At 39.4% G+C, this 27424-nt stretch overlaps 1 protein-coding gene across 3 annotated transcripts in view; it reads left to right on the forward strand.

Moving 5' to 3' along the window:
- The first annotated feature begins 12764 nt into the window (after positions 1-12764).
- The window catches only part of DRD2 (dopamine receptor D2), a 577257-nt gene continuing 562597 nt past the window's right edge, over positions 12765-27424 (forward strand). For all 3 annotated transcript variants that reach the window (XM_082274197.1, XM_082274196.1, XM_082274198.1), the window contains exon 1: positions 12765-13597. The gene's annotated coding sequence lies outside the window, so the exon portion shown is untranslated. The remainder of the gene's footprint in view (positions 13598-27424) is intronic.

Here is a 27424-nt window from a genome sequence, read left to right on the forward strand (position 1 = left end):
GGGACACTGATGTAAGGAGGCACTCCGATGGGGACACTGATGTAAGGAGGCACTCTGATGGGGACACTGATGTAAGGGAGCACTCCGATGGGGACACTGATGAAAGGGAGCACTCCGATGGGGACACTGATGTAAGGGAGCACTCCGATGGGGACACTGATGTAAGGGAGCACTCTCCAGTGGGGACACTGATGTAAGGAGGCACTCAGATGGGGACACTGATGTAAGGAGGCACTCCAATGGGGACACTAATGTAAGGGAGCACTCCGATGGGGACACTAATGTAAGGAGGCACTCTGATGGGGACACTAATGTAAGGGAGCACTCTGATGGGGACACTATTGTAAGGGAGCACTCTCCAGTGGGGACACTGATGTAAGGGAGCACTCCAATGGGGACACTAATGTAAGGAGGCACCCCGATGGGGACACTAGATTGGATTGCTAGATTGCTAGAGCAACAGGGACGCAGTGCACAGTGCGTGACAGGTTGGACAAGGAGACTGATGAGGGAGAGACTTAAAGATATTAAAAGGACATTGTATGAGGGAACTTATACTTGGAATTGTATGAGGAAACTTATGCTTGGCAAACCCTTTGACTGTAATTATTGTGGGGAAAAAAGCTAATAGAGCCATGATTAATTTTTAAAGGAAATAAGCTGTTGCTGTCAGGAAAAGGATCATTTAAACAGAGGAAAAAACCTGTCACACTCAGCAAAGCAAATCTGCGACTGTAGAAACGCTGTTAAAGGGACATGGCCTGATTGAAATCTACCACTGTGAGTGCATTACTGTAAAAAAAAAAAAAACGCAGAACATAGACACGCTATTAAAGGGACATTTATAAGCAAACTGACTTTAGTAGCAAAGTACGCCTACAGAAAATCTGCGAGTGTGATTGCGAAACCTTACAAAAAAATGGAAAGTAAAGACACGTTTTGAACGGGACATTTGCAAATAGAAAGACTGCACACGCAAAACATGCCTGAATGAAATCTGCGACTGTAGGTGCATTACTGTAAAAAAAAAATCGCAGAACATAGACACGCTATTAAAGGGACATTTATAAGCAAACTGACTTTAGTAGCAAAGTACGCCTTACTGGAACAAGTCTGTTTTTACAAATGTTTGACCACATATGCTCTAGCGCCCGTTAATTTAACGGGCTTAATGTCTAGTATGTAAAATAATATGTATGGGCCTCATATGATTCATTTTAGCCCCAATAGTTCTGACAGCTACTTAGGCCACCTGCCTTGATGGGATTTAGAATAAAAAAAGGAAAAGTTATTTTTCTATCTATTTCTTTTTCTTTTGCAGATCATAGGAAAAAACTTCAATCTGAGGATGATGTCAGGTAAAGCAACCTGACAAGTAAAAACAGCTATTTTTATTTTTTTTTTAATAAAAAGTTCCTCATTACCTTTAGTTTACTCTAAATGGCCTTAATTAACTCCTTATTTTCCATCTTCATTCAAATATTCTTTTCCTGCTGATTTTTTTTGTTTACGATATTTTTATTTTATTCACCAACATTTTTTTTTGGGGGGGGTTGTTTGTTTTGTTCATTATTTTTTGTGCATTTTACATTAAGTAAAGAGCAAAATTGAAAAAGAAAATGCAATGCTTTGTACCAGAATCATAATTTTATAATCAATAAATTACAGAATAAAATATACACTTTTTATCTACAGTTACACTGTTTATTTTTAAACTGACACTGGCCAAAAAAAAGAAAGTGCATTTGTTAATTTTTGTTACATTTTCTTATCTAAGGATTGACAAAAAAAATCATTTTTGCAAGACAATATCATGAAAAGAAAGACTACATATATATAGTGAGTGATTCGCTCGTTAGGAGCTCTGGATGGTCACAGCAAAGTGAAATAGGCACAGGCAGACAGCAGGATCTTTGTAAAAAAATCACAGTTTTTGTTTAACAAAGTCTGTGGTTACAAGATGCAGGTATCACAACATCAAAATGAAACAAAACAGAGAATAAACCCTTGCCACCTTGGGCATCAAACTACAAAACACAAGAACCTGTCTACTTGGTCTGAAACAGCCTACCGTTGCCCAAATACCTGACAGTCACACATGTTGAACAGAGGCTTTAAGTCACACAGACAAAGGCTGGCCATACACTACACAATTATCTTATTCAGTTTTTTTTAATTTACCTTCAACTATGTAGTGCAAGAGCCTGCCTTGTTGCAAAAACATTGAAAATGTTTAGGTTTGACCTCTTAATATATGGTTTTGGTAAATCGAAAGGAAAATTTAATAAGAAAATTGTATAAAGTATGGCCAGCCTTAGGGCTCTTTCACACAGGTGGACAGTTCAGATTTTTTGGCGGATCTGAACGGTCCCCCCATACATCCCTATGGGGCATCGGATGTCAGCGGAGACATGTCCGCTGACATCTGATCCGATCCATCAAATCTGGATGGCTGGAAACCCTATTTTCCATCCGTCCAGCGGATCGGATCTGATGGGATCGGATGAGAATGGACCGACGGTCCATTCCCATCCGATTCCCCCATAGAGATGTATGGGGAACTGACAGCTGTGTCTCCGCACACAGCGCGGAGAACAGCTGTCATCCTCCTGCTCAGCGGGGAATCGGCAGATCGACCCCCCCGCTGATATAAACGGAGTCCGTCCGACGGACGGACAGTGTGAAAGGGGCCTTAATCTCACCACTCAGAGAAGATGCTTCTCCCCAGTCCTACACAGGAATCTGGTTCCAGGGTGGAGCATCTTCCTCAAGCAGCCTGAGAGTTTTATAGGACCCCAGAGTATTCAAGCTGTTACATCTGAGCTTGTTAACCCCTCAATGTCTCACTACCAGCAAGAAAACGAAAGTTATAAGGGCCCTTTCACACAGGCTTTCCGATCAGGTCCGCCTGAAAAACTGATTGGATGCTCCATACACCCCTATGGAGCAGCAGATATCAGGGTGACATGTTCGCTCACACACGCTGCTGTCCGATCTGATCCTGTCCGTGAAATCCAGACAAATGGAAACCCTATTTTCCATCCGTCTGGAGGAACGGATAGGATCTGATGAAAACGGACAGACAGTCCGTTATTATCAGATCTCTTATAAAGGAGAGGAGGGATCTGACAGGTCTGTCTCTGCAAAGTAAGCCAAGATGGACTGTCATCCGCCTGCTCAGCGGGGATCAGCGGGTCGATCCCTTCTGAGCAAAACTGAGTCTGCCGGCGGAAAGTCAGTGTGAAAGGACCCTAAGTGTATAGCATGAACCTGGGACAAATACAGTGAGGAAAAAAAGTATTTGATCCCCCTGCTGATTTTGTACGTTTGCCCACTGTCAAAAAAAATGATCAGTTTATAATTTTAATGGTAGGTTTATTTTAACAGTGAGAGACAGAAATAACAATATAAATATCCAGAAAACCTTGGGTAACCCATTTTCTACCCCCGATCTTGATGTAACTTTACTAAGCCCATGATTTTTCTCAAATAAATTCCTTGCCCCTCCCTTGACTCAGGCATCACATTCCTTCCTCCCCTAGGGGGGACACCCTCATACTTCACCACCCCTCTCCTCCCTCCCACCTGTCTGCCCCTTGTTTCCCCACACCTTTATCATCTTCTTCTTCCCCCTTTTTTCTACCTCTCCCCCCGCTTACTCTCATATTTTACTATCATCCTCAGTGCGCCTCCTTGCTCTCTACAACCTAGAGTCTCCCAGAATTCTTGAGCTCTTTGATATAGTCCCCCATTGGGGTACCAAACAGCTACTCTCTTTGATTATCTGGGCATAACTGGGAGTCTTGTGTTATGCTTATACTCCTCTTGCATTCCCTCCCCTACATTATTATTGATGCCTACCCCCCGATCTAACATGTTCTTCACTATGACTTAACCCTTATCACATTGTATTGTATTCATACTAGTCACAGTACTTACCGATTATATGTACATTTTGCATCCTAACTTGTACCGTTGTTCCAAGATCTTTGTTTCTTTCAAAAAAATATTTGAAACTGAAAAATATTCAGAAAAATGCATTTCAAAAAAGTTAATAATTGATTTGCATTTTAATGAGTGAAATACGTACACATTTCAAAGGGAAGCTTGTGGCTAAGTATATATATATGTACAATGAAGGACAAAACTATTTGAGCCCCTGCTGATTTTGTACATTTGTCCACTGACAAAGAAATAATCAGTCTACAATTTTAATGGTAGGTGTATTATAACAGTGAGAGACAGAATAACTACAAAAATATAAAGAAAAATGCATTTCAAAAAAGTTATACATTAATTTGCATTTTAATTATTTAAATAAGTATTTGATCCACTTCGCATCCAGGCCAATCCTGACACTTCTCTTGTTCACGTAAAAATCAACTTTTTTTTGCTAGAAAATTACTTAGAACCCCCAAACATTATATATACAATATATATATATATATATATATATATATATATATTCTTTTTTTTTTTTAAAAAAAAGGCCCTATATAATAAAATAAGGGATGTTGCAATTTTTTATGTCACACAGTATTTGCGCAACGGTTTTTCAAACGCAATTTTTGGGGAAAAAATACACTTTAACCACTTACCGACTCCCCACCTTCGATTTACGTCAGTTCACTCGACTCTATGATCTTGGAGGACCAGAGAAACGTCAAACATCGTTGTCTAGCAACCAGTTTAAAGAGCCAATTTTTTTTTTTTTTTTTTAGTGTACTTGTGAGGTGTGAGGTCTTTTTGACCCCAGATCTCACAATAAAGAGGTCCTGTCATGCCTATTTCTATTACAAGGGATGTTTACATTTCTTGTAATAGGCCTAAAAATTATAAATTTTTAATTTTTTTTTTAAATGTGTAAAAATAATACATAAAATAAATAGGAAAAACAAAAAAGCGCCCTGTCCCCATTAGCTCGCGCGCAGAAGCGAACGTATACGGAAGCCCTACCCACATATGTAAACGGTGTTCAAACTAGGGATCGACCGGTTATCGGCAACACCGATATATCAGGGGCTGATATGCACTTTCCCTGATATATTGGAATCAGCCTTTGGATTTACCGATATTGCCGATATTTTGGGAAAGTGCTTGTTCCGGGGTGATGCCTGCAGCTAGAGGCATCACCCCGGTACTGGCGCCATAGCCGACAGTCGGTTGATTTGTAATGACAACGGATGTGACTGAGAAGTCGCTCGGCTGTCATTACAAGGAGCGGGAGGGGATGTCCCCCCCTCCCGCTGCCTTCCGTGGCTTTTCCGGGTCTCCCATCCCACGGGGAGACCCTGGCATCCTACCTCCACCGCCGCCGCCGCCGCTGCCGAAGAGAAGACCCTGTTCTCCATGTAAAAAACCCGGAAGTGATACTCGGCACGAATTAAAAAAACTGACAGCATTCAAAACTGCCAAACTTGGCGTTTGGAATGCTTTTCCGTACCGGGAAGGGGTTTGGGGTCTTTTAGACCCCCCAGATCCCTCCACAAGAGTACCTTTAGAAAAAAAATAATAATTTTTTACATGTCTGGAAATATCGGAAGATATCGGCCGATAACGATATCCGATGACCAAAATATCGGTATCGGTATCGGCATTAAAAAAATTATATCGGTTGATCACTAGTTCAAACCACACATGTGAGGTATCGCCGCAATCGTTAGAGTGAGAGCAATAATTTGAGCCCTAGACCTCCTCTGTAACTCTAAGCTGGTAACCTGTAGAAATTTTTAAACTGTCGCCTATGGGATTTTTAAGCACCAAAGTTTGTCGCCACTCCGCTAGCATGCACAATTTTGAGGCATGACATGTTGGGTATCTATTTACTCAGCGTAACATTATCTTTCGTATAATGGAAAAATTAGGCTAACTTTACTGTTTTCTTATTTTTTAATTCAAAAAAGTTAATTTAAAAAAAAAAATTGCGTTTGGAAGACCGCTGCGCAAATACAGTGTGGTAAAAAATATTGCAATGAGCTCTATTTTATTCTCTAGGGTCTCTGCTAAAAAACATATATATATAATATTTGGGGGTTCTAAATAGAAAAAAAATAAATACCAAGTGTCAGAATAGGCTTGGTCTAAATTGGTAATGAATTTTATTGCACACAAACACAATATAATACCTAATTTTTTTGTAAAATATTAAAGATGATGTTGCCTTGAGTAAATAGATATTTAACATGTCATGCTTTAAAATTTCCTGCACTATTAGCCTGCCAGTGTGATTTACACTTTTGCACGTGGACTCTTTATGATCATATTTTCATGGACTTGTAATTATCTGTCTATGGATTAGCGCTACACCTCTATTTTTGTTGTTCTTATTGATTTTTATTCAGAATCAATTTGTGTTAGCTGCTTTGGTATTTATTAATTATACGTTTAATATTCATGCTAAGCGCAGCAATATATATTTTATTCTTTAAAATTGTGTCCGCCCGTGGAATGGCGGCAAACAACGGTATTTAGAATTCTCCATAGTCAACGCTTTAAAAGCCTTTACTAGTTACTAGTTTAGGGTTGCACAGGAGGTCTGGTGCTAGAATTATTGCTCTCACTCTGACATTTGCGACAATACCTAACATTTCCATATGCCTGTGGGAGTAACATATGCATTGGTATTTGCGTTTATGCAAGGGGGACGGGGGTGCTTTACATTTTTTTATTACTATTAATTTTTTATACAAAATTTGTTTTTTACATTGTCTTTATTTTTTTGTATTACCTTTATTGCTGTCGCAAGGGATGAACAACATCCCTTGTGACATCATGGGCCATGACAGATCCTCTTTATGCATAGATCTGAAGTCTATTAGACACCAAATCTTTCCCCTGGCATCCAATGCAGCCGATCAGACATAGATTGGTCAAATCGGCTGCTTTACTGGCCACTAACGGCCAGGTAAACGAAGAGGTGGAAGCTGGAAGTGAAAACATACGCGTCGCTTACTGTTTCCAGGTTACAGAGAGGGAGGGACAATGTCAGTTCTTCCCTCTCTGTCACTTTAAAGCAGCACCTAATGCATCCTAACCCTTTCACCCCTAAGAGTAAAACAAATGTTAATGCCTAAGGACAATTTTGCAAATTGGACATGTGTTAGTAAAACTGTACTTATCATCACAACTATTTTGTGTATCCAGGTGGATTATACCTTATTTTTTTTCAGGAAAATTGGGCTTTCATTTGGTGGTAAATGGTAATGGATATCTCCTGATTTTTTTTTTTTTTTTTATATTATTATTATTATAGGAAAACTGACCCAAAATAGTAAAAAAAAAATTACTTTTTTTTTTCAATTTAGCTGTATATTTCATGTTACTGCCATAATCTACCACCAAAGAACAACCCCAAATCAATTCTCCTGCTCCAGGCAATTGCAGCAATACCATATATGTGTATCAATTATCCTGCTCCAGGCAATTGCAGCAATACCATATATGTGTATGTTAGTTGTTTTATGTACCCGTAGTACAGCCCAGAATCAAGAAGTGCACATTTTGCTTCTTTTTTATCCTACCTACAGTAAAACACACTGACACTAACTGACACTGATACTAATTAAAAAAAAATGCTTTTTAAAATAAAATCCTGCCAAAAATATAATGACCATGACCTTTGATCCTTACTTGATCCAAACACTAACCCTGGCACTGACCTAGATAAAAAAAAGCCTTGATCTAGCTATTTTTTGTTTATTTTATAATTTAATTTTTTTATTATTTATTTACACACACTTGTTTTTTTTTTTGTTTGTTTGTCTCTGCAAGGAGAGAGACACCCCTCCATTCACAGAGAGAGAAATACAGAGGTGGGCTTCACAGTAACTGACCAATCAGAGGCGATCACATCAATCAGGTGACCCGGTAACGGGAGTTTTGGGCACCTGCACACATGACTTACATAACGTCACTTTTACAGGCGTTTGACTTATTTTTTTCCTGTCTGAAGTTGCACTTTGATGTTAGCCTAGGTGTCCGTGCACATTTGCAGGTGACTTAGAAGAGGAGTGTTTACAGGCAAAAAAAAAAAACTTTACCAGCATGCTCAGGAGAGGAGCTTGAGCATTACAAAATGCTTAATGCGCTTACATGAGTGTATAGGAGCCTAAATACCTTTAGTGCTTGAGTGTTCATTTAATCCAATGGGCAATGGAATCCGTTAATGCTCAAACGCTTGACTTGTTTGAACGCATCTAAACATGCTTAAACGCGTGTGCAAAATGTGGCTTTAAGCGCATTGTTTTAAGCAGCTTTTCTCCTGCCAGGAGAAGAAGCATTCAGGGGTGTTGAGCAAATGCTCAGTGTGCATGAGCCTCAAAGGTTTTGTGTTATATCTGTTCGGTGAAAGAAAGAAAAAAAAAAAAACCTGTTGGTCATTTAAGAAATCTTGTGAGCTGATAAGTTCAAGTGCTCCCCGCCTGTGCTGCACTTGCATCAGTTACATTGTTCCCAGCTATCTATTGAACTAAAAAAAAAACCCCAAGAGGAGAGGTAAGCTCAACTACTGTATATTACATTTTTGTTCTTAGGTTTGGATATCCTTTAGATCATGCATTATATTACAAAAAAATAAAGTAATGAATTGAACTTCATGCACATTGTACTTGCTTTACATGCTGTACTTTGTTAATTAAAGAAATGATCTCAATTAATGTAGCTTTTAGACAATATACATAGAGACAATTACCATATGCAGTTTGCTAAAACTAGTTCTGTATATACAATATACGGTATATATACACTGAACAAAATGCCATCAATAAAATGCACCTGTGTTTGTTGTCCATAACATACACCTGCCCATACCATAACCCCACCACCATCATCATGGGCCACTTGATCCACAACATTGACATCAGCAAACCGCTCACCCACAAGACGCCATACACACTGTCTGCCATCTGCCCTGTACAGTGAAAACCGTGATTCATCCGTGAAGAGAACACCTCTCCAAAGTGTCAGATGCCATTGAATGTAAACATTTGCCCACTCAAGTCGGTTACGACAACGGACTGCAGTCAGGTTGAAACCCCCGATGAGGACAACATGCATGTAGATGAGCTTCCCTGAGATGGTTTCTGACAGTTTGTGCAGAAATTCTTTGGTTATGCAAACCGATTGTTGCAGCAGCTGTCCGGCTGGCTGGTCTCAGACAATCTTGGAGGTGAAGATACTTGATGTGGAGGTCCTGGGCTGGTGTGAGGCATTTTGGTATGCCTTACCTGTGAGGTCGATGGATTATCTTGGCAAAGGAGAAGTGCTCACTAACACAGATTTAGGCAGATTTGTGAACCATATTTGAGAGAAATATGCCTTTTGTGTACATAGAAAAAGTCTTAGATCTTTAAGTTCAGCTCATGAAAAATGGGGGCAAAAGCAAAAGTGTTGTGCTTATAATTTTGTTCAGTGTAGATAGATATAGACACAATATATACTGTATTTTATATATATATATATATACAGTATATTGTAACTATATTATGCTTGAACATACTTTTCAGGTAACCTGTATTAACTCTCTATTTATCAATATGTTATAGTAAACCTCTGTCAAATATAAGCTGATACTCCGCTCCAGTCAGCTGCAGAAAGCTATAATTCAGCCAAGTTTAGCATTGAGAAGGGCTGCTTCTGCTTTGATTTGAACCAGTTATCTCTGTTCAGCCTGAAAAGTATTCTGGTCTGCTTATGTTATGGTATATACAATAAAACATCCCCCTCACGGCTTTTATCCATGGGGCTTTATTATAAAGGTAATAAAGGCAAGGGGACTGTGCTGGCTATATCCTGTAATCTGCTGTTGTTACTTCTGCTGCTGATGAAGCAGAAGCAGTTGAAATAAATAGGTTCATTTAGTAGAGAAATGCAAAAAGAAATAAATCTGTGCTTTGTACAGCTTCCCATAGCAACCAAACAAATTGCAGATTTTATCACTTAACCTCCCTGGCGGTATGATTCTTTCCGATTTTAGGTGCTGAAAGCGGTACCATTATTTTGCATGTAATTCTTAAGAATGAGCAGCCCAAACCAACTATTTACATATGATTTCTTTTTTTACTGTGTGTTCTTCTTTATAACATCTCGGGTATGATAAAGTTTGAAACACAAAATCATAAATTATAATATAATAAATAACTATAAATAAGTTAAAGTATGTATGTATGTATATATATACACAGGAAAGGGCACTGGGGTGCAAACTAATGTGAATTTATTTAATTTTACAATGTATCAGTGTGTTTGGTGTGTTTTACTCTTGAATTTGCCGCCAGTTCCACCCCCCTGCGTACGTCACGTCGCAGGAGACGGAAGCCGGGGCACACAGAGCATCGGGAGGAAGATCCGCCACCGCACACCACCAGTATACATCGCTGGATCCCGGTGACAAGGTAAGTAACCCCTCTGCCAGGATCCAGCGATCTTCCTAGTGGTACCCTGAGTGTGGCTCGGGTTACCGCTTTTGGCACTGAAATTTAACCCCGAGCCACACTCGGGAATACCGCTAGGAAGGTTAAATCAGCCACAGTGATAAATGGTAACTGGTTGCCACAGGCTACTTTTGCCATGAAAGTATATTTAAACCTGCTCATTAAAATCTCATATATGCTTTAACATATTAAAGCAATTTCAAAAGCAGTTTTTAATATTTTTATTTACTGCAGCTTAATAAAACAATACAGTAAATCTGCTACTTAAGCTGTTTTTTTGTTTTTTTTTGGTAGTGCTTTTGGCTCCTCCTCTTCTTCATGTGCCACCATAGAAAGCCATTACCTATGGGGCTGCATGTGCGGGCTCAATCTTGAGCTGGACTATGCGCATCCATAGACACACACAGCAAAGCTCAGTCCTGCCCCCTGTTCCCTCCTCACAGGATTTGACTGACAGCGACACTGCTGTCAGCCAAGCTTGTAGGAGCACAAAGTGGAAAGAGAAGAATGGAAGCTGAGCACAGCACTGGATTTATACAGTGTTTAAGGGGAAGGGTGGTAGTGGGCAGGGCACTGGTATTGAAAGTTTTCACCCTAATGCAAAGAATGCATTAAAGGATAAGTACAGTCAAGGCTTATTTGGCTATACTTCTCCAGGGTATCACATGAGTGCAGCTTGTTCTGCACTCCTGTGACCTGTTTTCAGCAGACAGCAAGCTGAAGTCCGCTGACGTCACAGAGCCAGTACATGCTTGGGAAAGATTGCGACCATATGGTCAGGATCCGCTCACATGCCTGGACCGGCACCCAGCTCAGCCTCTCAGCGAGCCCCTGAGAACCTGAGATGGCCGTTCCTGCCCCTCCACAGTCCATCGCTCCAGAGCGTGGAGGGGGCAGAGCAGGGAGCCTGTGACTCACAGTCACTAGATCTCTGCTCAAAGAGCTATGAGAGCCAACCGATCAGCGGTGTTTGATCACTCGGTTCTCAATGTTAGAGCTAGCGGGGAACAGATGCAGCATCAGAGAGATGTTTCATCCACTTTGGTAAGTATGATTCTACAAAAAAAAAAAAACAACCCATACTTCTCTTTTAAGGTAAAAAAAAAAAACACTTTTACCTTCACTGAGACATGGCTATATGGAGATATAGCTATCAAGCATTAAAGGAACTTCACACTTGTCCCCTCCCCCCCTTGTTTTTCTCCCCCTCTTACCTGGTATGTAGGGTTGTCCTCAATTCACATACCCACCTGCCAATCAGATACAGCCTTGTCTTCCTGTGATCTGCTGTGTCACTGCAGCATGCCTTGTTCGGTGCCGCCATCTTTGTTCCTGGCCCCCTGATCACGTGCACCACACCTGCCCTCCTCTGGCAACTATGATTGGAGAGTGAAGTGTATGTCATAAATCCCAGGGGGCTTCACAGTCGAAAATATATATTCTTGCCTAGAGGAAAATGGTGGCCAGGGGACGGAGCAGACATAAAAATGTAAAAAATAACAAAAAAAAAAGTAAATAAGCAAAGGAAAAAATGACAGTTTAGATTGTGAAGGGGGAAAGCAATGGTATTCAGTGCATCCAGTGGGTTAAGGTGCACTTTATTATCCTCCTTGTGCTACAATTCCCTTTTATAGGGTGACAACACACTGACTCTGTCTCTCAATTGTGCACCTGCACAAGCATGTTCTGCTATTGTCACTATCAGGAAAATCTGCATTCGAAAATGACTGGAATGCACGCAAATAAACAGAAAGTGGCTGCAAAAAGGCAACAGGAGATCAACAACGCTAAAATGCAACAGCAGATTAAAAAAACGATAAAAAAGACAATTGTTTATTATACACACTGCTTTAGCAAACTGTTATTCAGTCAGGGTTTACATTTACTTGAAGCCTTAAAAATGTTATTGAACTAACCTTACACTTCTACATCCCTTGTTATTAATAAACTGGTGTGTTTCTGAAATCCCCTTTAAGCAGCTGTTATATTTTAAAGGATAGTCACTAGAATCAAAGCATTAGGTACATAACAATGAAAAATCACACATTCAATGGAATGTAAAAAAAAATATATATATATATATAATGAAAGAGTGATAGTCTGCAGCAGAAAGGGGGCGAGTGAGCAGGAGGCAGTGGGGGCTGGAGGAGACAAGAGGAACAATTGATCAGATTCACTATATAAAGTCATGAGTTGATTTGCCAATCAGGCTTAGCAAGAGTACAAGATGTGATTTTAAGCAGAAAGCAGTGACAGTATTATGGTAAGAGGAGACACATTGCTAGAAGACACATAGGCAATGAGGGCATTAAAACAGTAGGACCAGTAGGCATTTAAAATGCAGAGATGGTCCTAAAAGGAGGGATGAGAGAAGAAAATGAATAAAGTGGGCTTTCTCAAGCTGAAGCTGCCGGACCTTCTGCTCCTCCTACTTACCTGATAGCTCAAGGGAGCTGTCCAGACCTCAGTGCTGAATTTCCATTTTCCTGCTCACTGTAGCAAAGGATTCCTTCTTATTCTGATTTCAATGCTGGCTTCTTCTCACCCTGACTGTACTTTCCTCTGCGAGCCTAATAGCTCTCCCCCCCCCCCCCCCAAGCAGCCACAAGAAAATAAAGACTGTGAGAAACCCTCCCTTGCCTGACAGCTACAGCTGCATGTCTCAGTGAAGCAAACGCTGGAGCTCTGAACACTAGTGACTCAAGCTGACAAAGTTTGTCAGCCTAGCTGAGCTTGATACATAGATCTCAGCTCCTGGACCTGCAGGGTTTATCTATCCAAGCTGACACAATTTTATTACAGCTAATAACTGTGGCTTCTTGCTGCTGTAAACAAAATCTATCCTCTGGTTGCCAATAACCGCCTCCGATGTCCATGTGCAACCACAAACTGAGAAGTCAATTGATGGTCAATTCGCAATCCAAAGTCGCTGCTTGCTTGTTTAGAGCTGCAATCAATTATTGATGAGCTGTGGACAAAGAAAAAAAAAAACAGCTATCAAAACTAATTTGATGCTTCTCTACGAATATCTCTTGTAGACGTGCATGTTTTCCTGCGTGGGCTTGATGGTACTGATTATGGAAACTCCCTAGAAGTAGACACCCCAGAAAGTGGTGTGGGATCTAGCATGGTGATGCTTCTTTTTTGCTGAATCTTATGGCTTGAAGGTAAGATAAGTACTTTCAATGTATGCATGTACACCAGGTACCATCATGTTTTCCTCTTAATAACTCATTTTTCACTGACTTTGCTAATTAGGATGGTTTATGTTCTTTTTACAGAAATGAATACAGCTTATGCTTAAAATTGTTGTGTAGAAGTCACTATTTTCAGCCACATACAAAGTTATAGCATGTCGTCCGGCAGGACCTCAGTAGGTTGTTTGTAATTAATAGGAACTAAACAGTATTTATTTTTTTAAAGTGTTTACTGCTAAAGGTGATTGTAACTGTTGACAACTTTACCATACATATAGGTATTTATTCCTAAAAATAAAATAGGCACTAGGGATAGGGTTATCATTTTATGGAGGCAAGCAACAGTTAAAGATGTTTAATAGAACTGCTAGCGATTTAATTAAGCAACTCTGATAAAGGCAAGGTTAAACTAGTTACAATGAAAAATGATGAAAAATGCATCTCAGTCCATGTTGGACAGTCTGGTCCATTGCCTGCAGCAGGCAAACCTTTAATCAAGGGCTACAATTAACTCTTCACTGTCCAAAAGGTTTTTCTATAAGAGAGCCCTACTGTTATATCATTTGTGTGCATTTCCTAATCTTTGCTATAGCTGAATTTTTTTTTTTCTTAGAAATAATGTCTTACTTCTATCATACACTTGAATAGGAAAGGAATAATCCATATGAAAAATGTTATTTGTTGTTATCAATTGCTCTTGCGTTTTGATGTGGGTCTAAAATCCAGGTGACCTTATGTGCATGAAGTCCGTAATGTCACGCGTGAGAGGGTAGAGTCAGATTCAAATGAATTAGATTTAGGCAGCAAATCCAGTGTGGAGAGAAAAAGTCATGCTGTGTGTTTGGTGTATAGGTCTTATTTCATTTAGCATGGAAAACTCTTCAAATGAAATAATTACAAGCCAGTAACAACTATGTAATAAAAGGCAGAGAGTACCGTCTAAAGTGCAGTAACTTACTTAGACCAATCAGAATTCCTGTATCACAGATCTGAAAACACCAAACTGATATGTGATTGATTGCTATGGATTATTGTACTTTGCATATTCTTGTTACTTTGAGTGTCCCTCTAGATCTACTAAACAAACACACCACGTTCCATAATATAATGAAATATTCCAAAAATAACCTAGGATCTATGTCTACACATACAAGCACACACTCATCTAAATAATCTGAAATGGAAGTGTAATGAGCTGGGGAAAATTACATTGGAAGGGTGTACTAAGAATTTATTGTTTAGTGTTCATGTCTACATAATTTATTTCTTCATTAGGGTTTTGATTTATTGTGGTTTTGTTGGTTGTTTTCTTTAAGTAATCCATTACTTATTTGTAGACAACTTATATTACTATTATATTGTTTTATCCCCCCTCCCCCTAACAATTGTGTATAGATAAAATTGGCAGGGCTAACATAAAAAACAGGATCAATGTTGGCTCGAAACGTGTCTCATCAATAATTCCACTGGGTGGTAGTATCCCTCTAAATTCTTCTACAGTGTGAGCCCGTGGTCTGTTATCTTGAACTATATGCATGTTTAACAGGCAGGGAACATGTTTATGTAGAGAGCACTTGTTGTACTGGTTATTATTCGCCCCTGCATGAATTCAACACCACTTAAAACTTTTTATGTTTTTGTGTGACTGTATAGGAGCATTATTTTTCATATGACCTACTTACAAAACCGTAAATCACAATAAACCATGATATTCTCTACTTGGAAAGGATTGCTGGGGCATTTCGTTTTCTGGTGTAGCTTGTCAAGTTATATATAGTTTGTGTGATCTAATAAAATCTGGAGTCGCAGCTTCAGAATATCATTTGTACAAGCACATACTGTTGTCACCACATTGCAAGGTTTCCTTTAAGCTGTCACTTTTCCCAGTCAAAGAAATGTTGATGCATGTTCCATATATTGTATTTCTTTTTCTAGAAGGTAACGTAAAGGCTTTTATTTACAGACTTGCTGTTCTATTGTCATAATTAGCATTTAAATGTTTTTACTGTCAGTCCCCCTGGTCAGGTAGTGTTATGGCAGGAATACACGGGCCGAATATCGCCGATCATTCGACCACCGACTTATGAAAAAGTGTTCGTTGGTCGAAAACGTTACCAACATACACAGGCCGAATATCGCCCGACCGTTTGACTGCCGACCATCGAAACAGTGCATGCGTGATGATGTTCTACAGATTTTAAATGAACGACCTTAACACCAACATATAGAATATCGTTCGTTCGTTCGCAAACGAGACGACAGAATTTTTCATTTTTTTCAAACGGGATTTTTCGTTCACAATATCGATATCGGTCACTGATGGCTGGGCATTAACGAGTAGAATATCGGCCGATCCTTCGCTGAAAGGAGATTTTCATCCGATTTTCTTATCGTGTATTCCGGCCAATTATATTGGTATTGAAATGCAATATTATGTTAGGAGGTCTCAGGCATGTACGGATATACACAGATGTGCAAAACACTTGAGACTATGCTTACTTATGATATGTTTGATGTAATAAGCTCAGCTTGTGAAGACACCCTGATTGATGTATGAGTAAACAGTCATATATTTAGCATTTTATGAGACCTGCATGACTGACAGAAGTAATACTGGTGTGCTACAGAAATGTCAGCCCTTTGCTGAATTGGGTCCTGTCTGTCACCTCCTCTTGTATTAGTGAATGAATTTAAATGTTCCTTCAACTTGAAAGTGATGGTTAAGCATTTGGTAGATGCAGGCAACATTAAACATATATTTTTACATACATTCTTTCAGAGTGTTCATAGAAAAGATATTTGCATTTTGGATTTCCAAGTCTACCCACCTGCTACAGCCTGGACCGCATGGTCTCACTTTCTTTGATGCATTTTCTAATTTAAATTATAGAAAAGCAGGGTGGTGAGACCTCCCTACTGAAGCTGGAGAAGGGAGCAATGACAGCAACTATTGAATAAGGGCTAGTCAGGAATGAGACCTATATTTATCCTCTTTCAGAAATTATAACACTCATCAAAATGACTCAATAGTTAAACAGTGCTTAATACTTAAATCCACAGTGATCCTTCGCATATGGTTCTCTCTATCGACCAATAACCCCCCCTCAGTTTAGCATTGAGGGGAAAAAAAACATTCTGAGCTATAAAACCATACAATTTAATTCAAATAAAAGCATATAAAAAGTTGGTTCACAAGACAGGTGCTGTACCAGCATCTAGAACATGCACTCTGCTACCCCACTCCTCACCTGGTGGATTTTGGTGAGAATATTTGAGGGGATCAGCACTGGATCTATTCATCAAAGCACTTTTGTGAAAGCGGCACTTTTGTACTTTATTACTGCATTTTGTAATAAGGGATTGTAAATATATTTATGGGTTGCTTGCATTCACTGATGAATCACTGATGAATTTGTTTGGCACTTTTTGCACTTTTGGATCAGGTAAGAATGTGTTTGTAAATAATTTGTTATTTTTAACTTGTACCGACATCCCTTGTAATCATATTGTAAATGATGGGAAAGAGCCCAAAAGGAAAAGAGCCAGGCCCAGGTGACGGGGCCTGTCTATTAGAAAAGTAGAGAGAAGAATCCCTCCTAAAAGCACATAGACCAGAAAAGAAGGAAAAGGAAATTGTGAGGGCTAGTGGGATTTTTCAATGGTACCTAGCTCTAACAAGTAGAGTGACACATAAATAGGAAAAATAAGTTAAAAATTATAGATTTTATTAGTCCAAAGGTTAAAACACCGTACATAAATTACACAGAACATTATAAATACAGGAGTACATTGAGGAGTTCTCAGTGATTAGTACGTCCGATATGGCTACCGGATAAACCCGACATGTTTCGCAGTTTTGTCCTACTGCTTCTTCAGGGGTATATACTAATTTGTGCTATGACACTTGTTTTTCCTGAGTATTCCTGTATAACGATAGTAGGGTCAATTTTCAATATTAATATCACAGTAAAAAATGAAATTTCTGCAAGGAGAGTTTAATGTCTCAGCGCACCACCTGGGAGGGCCCAGGGAACCCTGTTGGGCGTAGGGAGGGGGGTGCCCAAACCATACGTCTCACCGACGGGTGTGGAAGCCAAAGCAAAGTGTACCGACAGTGTGTCAGAGGTAGATGTGCGTAAATAGATGTCATTCAATAGGACAGATATAAGAATGGTTACAGTATATGTATGGAATGAAGTTACACCCGGAAAGGTCAAGAAGAAACACCAACACCTGGAATAGGCATGCTCATTAGGTGTATAGAGTTTATTCAAAAAAAGTTTGAGTGTTCATAGAAAAGATATTTGCATTTTGGATATTTGCATGGTCTCACTTTCTCTGCTGCATTTTCTAATTTAAATTATAGAAGAGCAGGGTGGTGAGACCTCCCTACTGAAGCTGGAGAAGGGAGCAATGACAGCAACTATTGAATAAGGGCTAGTCAGGAATCAGACCTATATTTATCCTCTTTCAGAAATTATAACACTCACCAAAATGACTCAATAGTTAAACAGTGCTTAATACTTAAATCCACAGTGAACCTTCACATATGGTTCTCTCTATCGACCAATAACCCCCCTCAGTTTAGCATTGAGGGAAAGAAAAATATTCTGCACTATGAAACCATACAATTTAATTACAATAAAAGCATATAAAAAGTTGGTTTGCAAGACATGTGCTGTACCAGCATCAAGAACATGCACTCTGCTACCCCACTCCTCACCTGGTGGATTTTGGTGAGGATATTTGAGGGATCATCACAGCACTTTTGTGGAAGTGGCACTTTTGTACTTTATTACTGAATTTTGTAATAAGGGATTGTAAATATATTTATGGGTATTATGGATTGCTTGCATTCACTGATGAATTTGTTTGGAACTTTTTTGCACTTTAGGATCAGTTTATAGAACTTTATTTGCATATTATTGTGCACCTGTTTGCACATTAGAGTAATTTGAGTATTTGTTAGTAGTAGTTAATCATTTTCTAATAAGCGCTGTGCATGTTATAATACATACTGATTGCATAAACAAATCTCACAAGTAAGGTTGCTTGTCTTGAGTGTTTCTATAATATATTCAGCAATCGAAATGTTGATGTGTTAAAGATATGCTTTCTGACCAAAAGAGTATGAATGCCTGATTATCACACCTATTTGAGCTAGTAGTACACCCCATGCCAAAACCAGCAGAATAAAAACAAGCAAATAGCCATGGAATCTTAATTGATAAACATTAGAATACACACATATTTAAGACAAGTATGCACTTCCAATACTGTGGCAACATTTTGGAGAAGGACGTTTTCTGTTCCAACTTCACCGTGCCCCTGTGCACAAAGCCAGGTCCATTAACACATGGTTTGATGAGTTCAGTGTGGAGAAACTCAGATCACTTACAAAGAACCCTAACCTAAATCCTACTGAAAACATTAAGGATGAATTGGAATGCTGGTGGCAATCTATGTCTTCTTGTCCAACATTAGTTTCAGTTCAAAAATGTTATTTTGGCTGAATGGATACAAATTCCCATAGACACACCCCAAAAATCTCATGGTGAGACAGAAGAGTGGTGACGAATATGGTCACAAAGAGGAGGGGTGGTGGTGGAGGTATTTCATAGTAATACCCATAGTCACAGACTGTTAATTTCATCTATGAAAAAATTTTTGTCAATATTTTCGTTAGTGGCCTTTTTACAGTTATGAAAACGAAACGAAAAGTACACCACATTTTCGTCCACTGATGAAAACTATGATGAAAATAAATTCAATTTTCATTAACGAACGAAAACAAAAAGAAAATGCGAGGCAGGGACAGTTACTCTCGTGAACTTCTGGATTTCCATGGAGCTCTGCCTGCTTCTGTTCCTAGCAACCAAGTGAGTCGAGTCCATAGTGTACTTCACTAAGAAGCAGTTGCAACACTGTGCATCCAGCATTACAGGCCTCTGAGTCCTCAGTCGACCAGAGCAGCACTGTGCAATACAGGCCTCCCGACAAGAGTTCCACTCCCAACTCACAACGACGACCATCCAAAGCAGAGAGCACTGTGAGTGTGTACATCACAATTAGAGGCCTCCCCTCAGACCACTGTTTATCCAGAGCACCGTGTGTACATTACCGGCCTCCTCTGACCACCGGCATCCAGAGCACTGTGCCTTACAAGCCTCCCCTCAGACCTGAGACCACTATCCAGCACTGTGCAGCATTAGAGGCCTCTCAGAGTCAGATCACCATTCAGTGTATTGAATATATTTATTATGGTGTTTTCAGATATGGTGATATCCTTGATAAAGGAATTTCCATTGAATTAAAGCCGAAACCTGTTGGCTGTTTTCGGATGTTTTCTCTGTCCTAATCAAAGTCTTTTGTTATAGCACGGAAACAGAGAAATATGTTAAAAAAGTCACCATATCACTTCATGTCACAACTTCGATCTTTTCACCTCTTCACACCAATGGGCCTTTAGCCCAGCACAATACGTGTATCTCTTAAAACCTTATTTCAGTAAATTGTTTTATTTAAAAACTATATTGTATAAATCCCTACTTTTTTGCCCATAAAGTCCCACTTCTTTCTTGGCCTGAGGCACCAAAAAACCCCATATCCAGACCACCATTCAGAGCACTGTGCAGCATTACAGGCCTCCCCTCAGACCACCATTCAGAGCACTGTGCAGCATTACAGGCCTCTCAGACCACTGTTCAGAGCACTGTGTGCATCACAGGCCTCCTTAGACCACTGTCCAGAGCACTGTGCATTACAGGCCTCCCTTCAGACCACCATTCAGAGTACTGTGCAGCATTACAGGCCTCTCAGACCATTGTCCCAGAGATATTAGATTTTTTTTACTCCAGGAGTTCATAATGAGATATGAAATTCTATAGAAATGCTTAAATAATGCAGTACAATTTAACTAAACATAATCGATTTTAGTTGACTAAAATTATTTTATTCAACTAAAATATACTAGAGATTTTAGTTGACTAAAATATGACTAAAACTAAAACAATTGCAGATGACTAAAATGGGACTAAAACTAAAATGGCATTTTAGTCAAAAGACTATAACTAAAACTAAATCAAAATTTGATGCCAAAATTAACAGTTGGAAGAATAGGATGTCGAAAAACACATACTATAGATGTGATGGTCAAATGTCCACATATGTTTCGGTCATAGTGTATGAAATATTCCGTGAAACAGATTTAGCAAATAAAAAAAGAGGCAATTTACAACTGTAAAATGCTTGCTAAGGCTTAAATCGTTTGGCACCCCAACAGTTCATATTCCTGATATGTGCCTGCTGTACCATGTACTTGTATGAGAAAGGATCCTGTTCTCTTTGTATTGCTTTCTTTGTGTGAAATGCCTGGAATTTCAGCTAGTTCCCTTACATTCCCATTACAAACTGGCCAATAATCAAGAGAGAGAAAGAGAGCCTTTCACTGGGAAGCTCAGTGTGCAGCTGCTTCTCCTCCCCCAGCTCTTATGCAGCAGAGAACAGGGGGAGTGTGTTCACCTATAAAAAAGGGAAAAATGTATTTATTTATTTTTTAAAGCTATACAAAAATGTTTTCTCTTTCATTTCTATTTTAAACGTAATCAGATTATTTTGCAAGGCAATCATTTACGATCACTTTAAGACATTTCAGCATACACCTTGAGCTGCAAAGCTAAGTTTTGACAAATAAACAGAACTTTTGTATCCTTTCTACTCATAACAGTGTAATACATTAAAACCATTGACTTATTGCAATAGATGTTATTTTAGAGCACATTTTGATGCACTGAGGATTTAATTAGTATTAGTAGCACCACCAACACAGATCAATAATTTGAGATGTGTTAGGTAGTCCTTAGAAGAAACAAGTCAGGACTGAAAAATGGGAGCCGCTCTCACGGAGGCAAAGGGTCAGGAAAGTGGGGCATTCCTGTCTTAGGCAGTTGTTACCAGGACATTTATTCCCCACTGAATCATTTATCTTCATCTTTTTCACTGGTGACAAATCTAACATTTTGGATTGTCTATCACTTTCTGTTTTAGTGACAATGGTCAATTAGAGGGATGAATCTCCCTGCAGGGAAACAGACAGCAATAAAAACATGACAGACGGTCTAAAGCCTTCCCCACATGATCCAATAAAAAAAAATAAAAAAAATACGCTTTAAGGCTATGTGATATTTGTTTTTTTTCTTTTGCAAGGCTATAACCTGTTAACTCCCAAGTGACTTACATTTCTTGCATACTGCCTTATCCTATCATGCATGACCAGTGTGATAATTGTTTGAAGAAGTACTATAATGCCAGGAAAGCCATCTTTTAGAGCTATATATTTGTCTAACAATTACGTTTTTTTTATTTTATTTATTTATTTATTTTTTCAAAAAGTGTTGCTTTTTAATATTATTTAGATGTTATATGTTAACAGTAATTAATATAATGACATATGATCATGTTTACTTAGTCAAACGTCACTTATAATTTCTTACATTTCCAGGGGTGAATGAATCTGCCTAGATTAAGTTCACAAACAGTTGTTTGACTCTTGCTCAAAATTAAAATATTGCAAACTTTGTAGAAAACTCCATTCAAGACTAAGATAATTAAATTATTATTATTATTATACAGGATTTATATAGCGTCAACAGTTTGCGCAGCGCTTTACAAATGTGAGGGAGGACAATACAGTTACAATACAATTCAAAACAGGAGGAACTAGAGGGCTCTGCTCATTAGAGCTTACAATCTAGAAGGGAGGGTCAAGTGAAAAAAAAGGCAATAACCGTGGGGGGTGGGCTGATGGAGAAAATGGAGGTATATATGTTAGGTGTGGGTAGGATAGGCTTCTCTGAAAAGGAGGGTTTTCAGAGATCGCCTAAAAGCTAATAGAGTAGGAGATAATTGGACAGATAAGGGTAAGGAGTTCCATAGGATTGGAGAGGCTCTGGAAAAGTCCTGGAGGTGGGCATGGGAGGAGGTGACGAGGGAGCTAGAGAGCAGGAGGTTTTGAGAGGAACGAAGAGAGCGATTAGGTTGGTATTTTGAGACTAGGCTAGTGATGTAGCTAGGGGCTAAGCTGTGGATTGCTGTGTAAGATGTTGTAAGTATTTTAAATTTAATTTGTTGGGTGAGCAGAAGCCAGTGGAGGGCTTGACAGAGAGGAGCAGCAGACACTGAGCGATTGGTGAGGTGGATGAGTCTGGCGGCAGCATTCATGATGGATTGAAGGGGGGATAGCCTGTGTAGAGGTATGCCAACGAGAAGGGAATTGCAGTAGTCGAGGCACGAGATGACCAGGGAGTGAACTAAGAGCTTTGTTGTGTCTTTGGTTAGAAAGGGGAGTATTTTGGAGATGTTGCGGAGGCTGAGGCGGCAAGATTTGAACATCGATTGGATGTGGGGTTTGAAGGAGAGTTCAGAGTCCAGGACAACACCTAAGACCTTGTCATGTGGGGATGGGCTGATAGTAATGCCATCGATATTGACAGATAAATCAGGGGAAGGGGCACGTGGTGGAGGAAAAATGATAAGCTCGGTTTTGGATGGATTGAGTTTGAGGAAGTGGGGAGACATCTGATAGTAAATTAGTGATACGTGAGGAGACTGAGAGAGAGAGCTGAGGGGTGGATAGATAGATTTGGGTATCGTCAGTGTAGAGATGGTATTGGAAGCCGTGGGAGACTATCAATTGACCCAGAGAGGAGGTGTAGATTGAAAATAGGAGGGGTCCAAGAACAGAGCCTTGGGGGATCCCAACAGAGAAGGGAAGAGGAGAGGAGGAAGTAGAATTGTACATAACACTAAAGGTGCAGTTGGATAAGTAGGAAGATAACCAGTGAACAGTACAATCACGGAGACCAAAGGCATGGAGTTTTTTGAGGAGGAGGCATTACTATCAGCCCATCCATGCCAAGGTCTTAGGTGTTGTCCTGGACTCTGAACTCTCCTGGTCCTCTTTTCTTTGGTACATACTGGAGCAATGTGGGAACAAAGGAAAAGTAAGATTATGCTGCCTGTAGCCCTAACACTATCTCTCAGACTGACCCTGTAACCATAACACTAACCATGACACTATCACACCCTATACCACTTAGACTAAGAGGTTTCTTTACTAAAGGCATAATGACTCTACAAGTGCAGTCACTCCAGAGCTTAGTAAGTGAGGTAAAGCTTCACTTTACAAAGAATACCCAATCATGTGCAAGGAAAAAAAAAAAAAAAAACTCAATTGTTGCTTGCACATGATTGAACGATAAAAGTCAGCAGAGCTCTCCCTCATTTACTATGCTCTGAAGAGACTACACTAGCCAAACTTCACAGTCTATTTGTATTTAGTAAATCATCCCCAAGCCTTCTTTTGATGCTAACACTAGCCCTTCCTGCAACCCCAAGAATAATTTCATCTTTAGCCCTAACACTAAAGCCTGGTACACACAAAACATTTCATTTTTCATTCAACCCAGTGGGCTGAACGAAAGAAAAATCTGACAATCCAATGTTAGTACAGCATGCCCCCCTGCTTTTCTATTGTGTTATGAAAGGGGGGCAGCCCTCCCACCAGAACACTCCGGTTAGCTGAGAGCACTAATCGAGAGCCATTTGGCAGACCTTTTTTGGTAATGCCCCTTCGACAGAAGCTGGCCAAATGACTGGCTTCTGTCAAACCGGCTGCAGTACACACAGGCCGAATGTTGGCCGGTTTCTATTGAATCGGTGGATGCTGCCCAATATTTGGCACACGTTTGCTAGGCTTAACCCTCCCTGTAAAATTAATGCTGAGTCTCCCTGGAGACAGGTCTGGCCATAGATAATAATGGCAGTCTGCCTGGAGCATCACCAGAGACTGGATCTGGGATTGGGTATACCGTAGTTATTCCACCAGGTCCGATTCCTCTCCAGCTCAGAGCTTAAGCAGATTTTAAAAGATAATTTGGAGAGCAGGAGATAATAAAATCTGTTCTACTTACCAGCAGGCTTGAGAACAGAACCTGACAATACATTACTTACATCCAGTCTATAGAGTCCATGGTAATGAGGAAATGCTGTTTATGTTTCTGAAAGTGCATTTATCTTTTAAAATGGAGATATCTATTTAGCAGTTACTTTTCGACATTTTAAATAACACCATTATATTTGTTTGCTTTATATGATAAATCTACAAACATATTCAGCTTACTGTTCTGCTTTATTCATACAAAATTAACCTTGCTCTTTCTATTTAAAAGCCAACACAGGCCAAGGTTTGCCATGACAAATGCAAAGCAATCATGACCTCAACCACAATCTTAATGTATCATTTATTCTCTGATAACTACAAAATGTACTTACATAATGTGAAAATGGGAAAAGAAAACATTAATGTAAGTGCTAATATTTTCACCAAATAAGCCTTTTACTTTGTATACCTAAGTCCACTTATTTGTGACTATGTTAAGAAAACGCTTTTACCCGCTTTGAATGGCCAGGTACCTTGATGTAATGGTCTATGTGAATTTATCTTGTATGACTCTCTCAGCATTCATTTTATTGTAGAAAAGAAAATATTCATCTTCTTATTATTATTTTATTTATTATTTTATTGATTCTGTGACTCCTTTTCTAGTTTAAAAGAAATATAGTGTATATTTTGAGTTTTTATTATAGGGTTTACCTTGAAAAACAGCTGGCTGATTTACTAAAGAATATTCAGATTAAAAACCAGAGCAACCCAAATGTATTCACACCCGCACTATTCAAGAAGCACATATGACGCTTACGGGCACAAGCACGATAGGGTTCATACATAATTCACTAACAAATGTGGTACATGATCCAGATCATACATTAACTTAGTGCTGGTGTAAGTAAAATAAGATTCTTCTCCAATATATGTAAAGTTCTTTTACATCAGTTATCTTTTTTGCATCTGCTTTTAACCACTTGAGCCCCGGAAGATTTTACCCCCATTCCGACCAGGGGTTTTTTTGCGATTCGGCACTGCATGACTTTAACGGACAATTGCGCGGTCGTGCGATGATGTTCCTAAACAAATTTGACGTCCTTTTTTCCCACAAACAGAGCTTTCTTTTGGTGGTATTTGTTTACATTAGCCGCCTGCCTTTCTCCCTCTCCACCGACAATCGCCGAGTGACCAGCGGACATCGGGTCCACCGGTCACATGCACGGACTTCCTAGGGAACGAGCCGGGGCGGGCGCGCGCCTCCGCGGGCGCGCGCTCGCCCGCTATTGGCTCACAAGCAAGTGACAGGCAAGTGACGTACCCATACGTCACTTTGCCTGGCCGGGGCTGACCGCCGCAGTATATGTACTTGCGGCGTCGGCAACCGGTTAAAGTAGGAACAATACTACATCAAGTGCATATTGATATCATGAAAGGTGAATATTAAAAGCAGGCAAGGTAAACAAGCCATATAGTCCTCACAGAGGGGCACTCTTTACGTCTGGAGGAAAAGAGATTTAATCTCCAAATACGGAAAGGTTTCTTCACAGTAAGAGCTGTGAAAATATGGAATAAACTCCCTCCAGAGGTATTTCTGGCCCGTTCAGTAGATTGCTTTTAAAAAAGGCCTGGATTCTTACCTAAATGTGCATAATATAAATGGGTACTAACATTTATAGGTAAAGTTGATTCAGGGAATATCCGATCACCTCTTGGGGCATCAGGAATATTTTTTTTCTCCTGCTGGAGCAAATTGGATCATGCTTTGCTCTGTTTTTTTTCTTTGCCTTCCTTTGGATCAACTGTGGGTATAGGATTGTGTATAGGGGATTTTTTCCCCCTTTTATTGGTTGAACTAGATGGACTTCAGTCTGTTTTAATGTAACTATGTAATATTACAAACCTAGCAGAGGGTACCACAATGCACATATGCAGAAGAGAAGATGGCAGAGACGATAACACTTAGTGGGATTTCAATGCAGCAAGGACTATGCTTTCAGCCCACCAGAGGACATTAGTGGCTCACTGGATTTTTGGCAGGATCAACCTGTATTTTTCTGTATTTCAAGTCTTTTTAAAGAGACTAACATTGGGAAATGTACCTGTATTGGGAAATATAATATTTTTTTTTTTTTTTTGCCTAGACATACACATTAATCATGAAATTTAAAGTGAGTCACTTTGTGCGAAGTACAAAATCCCAAAACAACCATTTAGATGTTGAAAATGTGTAAAGGGTGCGCTGATAAATAAATGTGAGCTGCAACCAAAGATCCAAATGTTGGAAATAAGAATAGTGAAAAATAAAAGTCTGGTGCGCTAAATGATGAGATGTCACTCTCCAATGTGTAAATATGAACGATAACATTTAGATGTTAACTTTTTTCTCATTGTTAAAAAAAAAAGGTTGGATGGCTGCTATAAATTAATGTATTTTACACATAGTGATTTCCGTATCCATAGTCTCATGAAAATATAACCTAAATGCTCTTATAAACCCTGTGTGGAATGTGCTTTATACAGTATATCAAAGCCCAACTGAACGTTTAGTTTTAGTCCGCTAAAACATTCCAGGTGTATCAGAATAAAAAGCATACAGCGTACTATGGTTTGTTTTCTGAAAGAATAAAAAAAAAACATAGCTTGAGTAGAAAAGCCTGTCTCCTGCCAGGATTCTGTAGAGAAAACCCATTTCACTATTATTATTAATAATATACATGATTTATATAGCACCAACAGTTTACGCAGCGCTTTACAACTTGAGGGTAGACAGTACAAATACGAGTTGTCCCTCTGTAGAGGTATGAGACATCCCATAATGAGTCAAATCCAGAGCTCTCTAATCATCAGTGTGC

The sequence above is a fragment of the Pelophylax lessonae genome (assembly GCF_965119305.1).
Source record: "Pelophylax lessonae genome assembly, chromosome: 12".
Taxonomy (NCBI): domain Eukaryota; kingdom Metazoa; phylum Chordata; class Amphibia; order Anura; family Ranidae; genus Pelophylax; species Pelophylax lessonae.